The sequence below is a fragment of the Larus michahellis genome, chromosome 4, assembly GCF_964199755.1.
Source record: "Larus michahellis chromosome 4, bLarMic1.1, whole genome shotgun sequence".
Taxonomy (NCBI): Eukaryota; Metazoa; Chordata; class Aves; order Charadriiformes; family Laridae; genus Larus; species Larus michahellis.
Genome location: NC_133899.1, coordinates 14422441 through 14430217, shown reverse-complemented (window position 1 = coordinate 14430217; position 7777 = coordinate 14422441).

Below are 7777 nucleotides of genomic sequence, written 5' to 3'. Positions count from 1 at the left end.
CAATGATGGATATTTTCTATGTGTTTTTCCTGCATTGGAAAGCTAGGAGGAAAGCTAGCAAGGCAGACAGTTCTTTAGCAGTAGTCTTATTTTAAGGACAATCTTTACTTATTTTGTGAAGAAGCCTGACTGTACAGACATAGCAGCGGATTCTCATCAGCACACAGTGTTCTCCTTTGCTACAAACAAAAAAGGTGTATCTAAAAAAGGCATATCTAAAAAAAGAGCATACAAACAACACCAAGAACTTGGATTTTTATTTTTCTTGTAGATGGACAAGATACGTTTTCCATTTCAGTGGAAATCTGTTCTACATTGCAGACATAATTACAGAGTGGTGATGTGGACCAAGGAAAGAAATACAGTGGCTTCAAATATTTTTAGATTCATAATTTTTATTTTTTAAATATATAAGGCCCTGTTTTTGAAGGGTAAGATTTGCAGCTGCTTAACGGGCCACCAGAGTGGAAATTGTTTTGGTTAAAACTAAAGCATTCATTCAAAAGAAAATTAATATTTTATTTTATACTACTTAATCATTATTTCACTTATTAATTTGGGTATAATTTAAAGATAGTATATACAGGCTTAAATGCATCTTTTCATTGACATATTTGAATTAAAACATTTCACTAAGTAACAAAAATATGTTATTTTGGGAAAAAAAAAGCCCCTTTTTTGATACAAGCTGTTCTGTTAATTGAATTTGGTACAATTTATGAATGGTTTTGGTCTCCCAGAAGCTCCATATTATATTTTATTTACCTAAAAAAAAAAAAAAAAAAAAAAAAGACCAAGCAATCCAGCCCCAACAAACTATGGTAACCACGCAAAACAATAACTTTCATCCTGGTCATTTGTTACTAACATTATTGGAAGATCTAGAAATGTGTACACCTCTGAATGCAAACATATGTGCCATTCTACCTATAAAAAGTAAGATTCGTAAACATTTTATCTAGATTAATAGATTGCGGTTGTTTCGGACCACTGGGTCACATATTCTATTGTTTTATAAACCACGGACCTTAGAATGTACTCCAGTACCTGCTGTATTGAGCAGAAAACAGGTATTTTGCCTGAAACATTTTTTCCTGAGTGGCCTTCAACATATTTTTAAAATTACAAAATATTTTAAGAATTCCATTAGAAAGGGAGTTGACTTTATCATTTGAGTATGTAGTTATATGTTGCATCATTATTATATATATGCACTTAGGAGTATGTAGTAAAATTATTGTTGCTAAGCAGATTGCAGACCACAGAAAACCAAGTCAAGAACAGAAAAGCAACTAGAAAAGTCCAGTGTGCCTGTGCATACTTTATTCTGGCTTATACTGCCCAAAATGAACTGGCTGCCTATCACTGTTCTGCCTATCAGTCGAAGTAGCACACTTCAGATAGTTCCAACCTTTCAAACTGCCATCTGTTAAGACATAATCATAAGCCCACTGACAAGTGTTTGTCAGAAATCACTTCATGCTAATTGATCTCTTTTCCAACACACTTTAGTAGCTAATTTTTAAGACCCGAGAGCCATCATTACTACACATTAGTTGTCAAGATAACGACACAGCTGTCCTTTGGAAAAAAGAACCTAAAGAACTATCACAAAATTATAGGAGAATCGCTTTTAAACAGCTATGTTCAAAATTTTAACTGAAACGAAAGGAAGTGTTGATCAAAACAACATATCCCATCACCAACAGCTGCATTCTTTTGCATCATTAGTAAATTTAATTTTGTTTTGTTTACAGTGAATGAAGAGGTGCAATGATCATGCAAAATCACTAGCGCAAGCAATTTTCATTCTTTTCAAGCATGTCTTCTTCCTGACATAATTATGCCTAATGATTTGTTGCGTTCTGCATCTGCAGTAATCACGCTTTCATCCTTATCTTTAATCACCGCATCTTTGCTATTCTTTCAAAGATGTGGTCAGCAGCTCTAGAGGGGCAGAAAGTTAAGGGGCCAGTGATGGCAATGATGCCTATTCTTACTAATGCCAATGAAAATTTTGACAGTAATAGGGCAAAATGCAGCATTCACTCTGTTATACAATGTTAAATGCCTGATAAATAAATCTCACAGTGTTAGTCATAAAGCTGAAGCCTGTTCACAATTTCCATCTTTGCTCAAAGTCTCTATTTATTCCCATCAACGTTCAATTTCAATTTTAACATCTGTTGGAAAATCTGCCTGCCTATTATTTGTCTCTAAAGAAAGAAAATATTTTGTTGTGGGTTGTGTTCCTGTTGTATCTCTGCAGTCACTTGAGGAACACCTTGTGTAAGGCTCAGTCTATTCTGCTGGGGCTCTTGACAAAATTGAAACATCTGAAAAAGGACTGCTTCCTGGCTCTTTTCAGGCCTTCCTCTGGAGAGCTGAGTATCTGGAGAAGCGGCCTACCAATACGAAGGGTGCACTTTTATTGTAGATGAGTCCTAGTCAAGTAATCTGCATGGACTTTAATTTTCCATCTTTATGTAGATGGAAGTCAGTAAGTCTAGATTTTCTAAGTCAATATCTAGGTTGAATACTCCCTGAGAAGAAAGCGTGTCTAAGAAGCGGATATGTCTCAATATATGTAAAATAATGTGAATAAAAAGAAAAAGAAAAACCCACCTAAATTAGATCAGTCCTCAGTTGGACCCAATTCTAATCCTACTGAAACACCTTGCCTGCTCTTTAGTGGAACTTGAAAAGATGTGGAGGAGTGAGTGAAAACAGAGCTGCAGTATCCTCTTTAATGAGCAGAAAGGCTAAAATCTGTTTTCCTAACTCCTTGATAAGAGGAGCAGAGGTTCAGTTTGCAAGGTCAGTCAGCTGAAACTTGCCTTTCTGAAAATTAAGGAGTTAGAAATACCAGGCATGTTTGTGGTTAAGAGAAATTCCACGCTCAGCAGTCAAAGTAGTAAGAATGTTGGAGGCTGTTAAGGTGAATTGCAAGAAAAGAAGGGTCCATCAACAGGAAAATCCAAATAAGCAATGCTATTACTGGAATTTTAAAACATAAGGTGGCTGTTAGACCAATTCTAAGGCCAGCCAGTACATTCCTAAAGAAGCCAATATTGAGAAGATTCTGAAAAGTACTCAATTCACACTAGAGAAAACACTTAAGAAAGCATTCTCTGTTAATAAAGAGAGAAGCAGTGGTGCAAGCAAATGATTTCCAGCTCTAATTTCTCTGCCTTCTGGAAGTCAGATATATTGATCTCAGTGATGTGGCTCCATCTTTGATAAATGTTGACATTTGGGTGAGGAGAGAACTCATATGTGAAGTTCCAAAATAGTTCATAAAAAATAACTGGATTTGACTTTTTGAGGGAATGAAATTATACAGATTTTCAAAAGTTTAATTGCTTTTCTGGTTAGATTACATTTATTTAGGTTTACAGTGGTTTAAGTTTATATAGGTATAAAAGGAAATCTAAAGACTGATGAAATACCTGTCAAAGAGCAACAGCTATAGCTAATAACCCAACTAATTAACAGCAGTCTACACTTATATGACACTATTCATCCCCAGACATAAAAGTGGTTTCCAAATGAATTAATGAAACATATGCAGTAAAAATATTATCTGCATTTTATAGTGGGCAAGTGGAGGCCTAGAGAGACTAAAGTGATTGGCATGGCAACAAAGAAAGTTTGTGTCAAGATGAGGAAAAGTACACGGAATTTTTTTTTTTACTGTCTTATGTAGCAGTTTCTTTTTAGATGTTTTTTTTGTCTTATGCATATTTGTTCTTTCTTTCACATCGCTATCAGATCTCTGCTGGCTTGTCTCGACTGCTTATTCCATATATTTGATAGGCATTTTCTTATATTAACTAACAATTTTTTTCCTTACATGTAATAAAAACTTTGATCCTTTGATTCTATTTTATTTTGAGGTTGCCTTGTAATGAGACATGACAAAGAAGATATTATTTTAAGACACCTTAAAACCTCATCTTAAAGCCTGTGCTCTCAACTGAGATACATGTATGTTCACAAAAGAGAACTAACTAAACATCAATGGTTTTATCTTCCAGCAGTGAATTAGAATTAAGATTTTTTTTTTCTTTGGGTAGGAACACTGGGTAAAACACTCTGCAATTTTTCTTCAGGTTTTTTATTTTGGAATCAAATTTTCAGTTAGCATGAACAGACATTGCTCCAGTGAAAGCAGTGGCACATAATGAAGTTCTGGTCCAGAGTAACCAAGTAAGTTTGTTATCCTGCGTATATTTCTGTAGATGGGTGTTTTTTCTTTATAAGCCCACATATAAAAGGAAGAGAAATCTGACCCTGTGCATTGCATGCTCTTACCTTTAATAACTGTCAGCCATCAGACTTGCACTGTGGAGAGCTGAAACAACAGCTCAGCATAATTTTACACAGCAATAATTTTCCATTGCACATCAGTCCTGCTCCACATGGGGTTGGAGGCTGACTTGTGTATGCCAGCTTCAGCAGCCCTTATGGCTTGCTGCTTCTCTTACTACCAGGCTTTGAGCCAACACAGCCTTATTGCTGCCTAGGTGGTACCTGTGTTGGAGGTACTGTAATTCAGCTGCTTGTGATGAGCGTGTTGTCAGGACACCCAGACTGGCCAAATCCCACAGGTCGGTTCTGTTTTACAATTATGTTCCTTCAGTTAAAACTAGTAAAATACCAAAAGAAAATTATCTTTTAGTACTAAGATGCTGGTTCCTCTCTGCATTTCCTTAGGCTTATGTAGCTGCACTTGCATTAATTTCTGTAAAGCATTTAATGGCCTTCTGTGACTTACAAACTGTATTTGCTGTGTTGTGTTTTTGAGTGAAAGTCTATTTCAGATTTCAAAATTCGTGGTTCTGCATACTAGTGCTCCTCACTGTTTTCATATTTCAAGGGAAAGGCAGCTGAGAAAATATATTTGGGGCTTAAGGTAAGGATAGTGGTTTTAGAAGCATCTATGTGACTGAAGTGCACACATCTCATTGACAGGAGCAACAGCAATGAGCTTTCATTCAAAATTGTGAGAGCTGAGTACAGTGTGAGGGCAACCACTTTCCCTTCCTCCTTTCAAACTCCGGAGCGTTAATATTCCACATAAAGTCTTGCCAGTCCTCTGCACTTCACACAGACCTGGTCACTCTTGCTCAAGAAAAAAATAAGCTTGGAGAAAAGTGCAAACAAGGGCAACTAGTAAGATGGGGGGAATGGAGAGCCTGCTGTGCAAAAGGAGAGAAAGATTGTGACACCAAAAGAGGCTCAGGAAAGTGCTAATCCATGCTCAAGAATAAATTGGGTGGAAAAACATTGTAAAGAGAAAAAGAACTGTTTAAGCTCAAGAAAATAACTGATGGTCTGCATTGTGCATGCACATTCAAGCTGGAAAGTGGAAGGTTTCCAACAATAAGAGGACTGAGTTTCTATTTCCAATATGAGGGGAAAGAAACCAACTGCGGTGAACTTTTTAAACACAATGGAGTGTTCACACGATGGAGGATCAGTCCATGACTTAGTTGCCTGCAGCAGCAATCCCTGCCAGGACTGTGTTTCTTTGACATAAAATAGCTGTTTTGCAAGGATTGAGGATAATTAATTGAACATTGTGGAAGTGTCTTACAGAACACATTCTGCCTCCAGCTATGCTGGGAACTGAACAAATAGGAGTAAATGGATTGTCCTCTTCGCAATGTTGTACCAGTGTTTCACCTAGGTGTGAAAGAACCTTCCCATTGTAAGCCCTGATGATTCCCCGAATTCATTGTTATCTATTTAGAGAAAAAATAATCTAAACATTTAAATAATATGGGAACTTACACACCCATAACTTTACAGTTATACAGTTACTCTGTGCATAAAGGAAGACTCTGGGCCTAAGGTTATATACATAAATATGTAATAGTGGAGATTTAATAGCAGATAGCTAAAATATATAATGGAATGAAGTTTTTTGCTTGTTCTTCACTTGCCACCCTTTTTCTTTCCTTTTGTATACACCTCATGTTTTTTATTGAATCTTTTATTCGGCTCCTGTGTTCAGGGAAAAAGCTTGTTCACGTGCTCCTGTAGTCACGAAAACATTTTCTGAATTTTTGAGACTTACTTTGGCTTCTCATGTATCTTCCAGGCTATTTTTGGCATTCTGCTTTTTCTCCCTTTTATTTGTCCTTTCTCATTTTTTTTTCTCCTGTTGTGTTTGCTATTTCTGTCCTTTCATGCTGATAGTCTCTTTTCATTCTAGGTGTTGAAAAAAGTACAAGGCAAGGAACACCCCACCAGGGTAATTTAGACCTAAGTGCAGAAAGATGACCTTCTTCACCTTGGCGGAATATCCCTTTTCCAGTACTTTCCTTTCCAAATATTCTCTTCCTTCCAGTTCCTATTGTGAAAATTCTTATTGCTATTCCTCCAGTGTCTTTCCTGTTAGACTATTTCTTACTCTTTTTTTTTATCCTCTTGTTGACCATTACTCTACTCCTTCTGACTTAGTGTACAGCCTGAATACAATTTTGCTCGTATGTGTTGCTGAGCTTGGATTCAAAACCCTTATTCATTCAGTGAAGTTTCCTTCATATCAGAGACATTTTTCTGTGTGAATATCACTAATGTGTGTTGCCTGCTGCAGAATCTCAATGCTGTGGCTTTATAGCAAGGAATTTACATGAATAACTGTCACTTTACTCTTTAAATATGGGGGATCCCATTTCAAATACAATACTACGTTCAATGGTATTGCAGGTTTAGTAGGGACAAACTCCCAATTAGTTACTTAAAACTTATCAATTTACAGATACTTCATTTACAAACACACTCTGCTTTGAAGGCTGACCTTACAAAAAAAATAAGCTTTTTGGGGGAGATTTAGGTGTTTTAGTGTAATTTTGTAACTAATTATGATAAATGAAAACTATATGAGTATGGTTAAACGTGCATGCCCAGTATAATGGTTAAATTCTGATAGCGTACTGCAGAAAAGTCTCAGGGACTAAGATACTCTCTTTTCTTCTGGGGTTATGATGGACCTACAGCAACTCAGACTCGTGTAAAGTAGGGATGAATCTTGGTTTACCCTGATTGTGTAAACTGCTGTAGGCATCGTGCTGCTGCAGCAAAAGCCATTCATATTTGGAAAGTAAACATGAAGAAACTCTAAGCTGGCAGCTGTTTAATCATGTCGTTAGGAATCTAAGGCAGCCCCCTCGTGGCCATTTATGTTTTGAAGCAATTGTTTCGAAACCCATTTAAAAATAGCCATTGTTTGGAGGAGAAATGAATGCTTCCTGATTTCACATTTGTACTGTGTACTGTTACACTTGTTGATAACACCAACAGCCTGTGGTGCTAATACAGGTCAAACCCAGGTTTTGTGTTGTGTTGATCTGAAACGATTGAATTGCCAGGAGCACGTCCCACACACTCACCTGCAGCCCCAGCAGAGGTACACAGTCTGTACCACCTCGCATCTGCCTGGTTGTCTTCTGCCACAGGACACTTGTCCTCTGCTGCTTTTGAACTGCAGTGTGCAGAGGGCTGCATATGCTTCCTGCACCATCTTGAGGGTTTTTTTTCTTTCTTTAGTTCCTGCCTGTCCCCAGATCCCGTAATGACCTGCAGTCACCTTGTCTTTGCTAAATATCTGCTCAGTTGAACACTAATATTCCAACCACTTAGCTCAACCGTACTTACATCATTTTGACTTTAATCCTTATTGGCATTTGTGGTAACAGAGCTCAAAACACAAACCTACTGAAAAGGAGAGCTGGGTTGTGAAACAGATTCTGAGGAGATGTCAAGACAG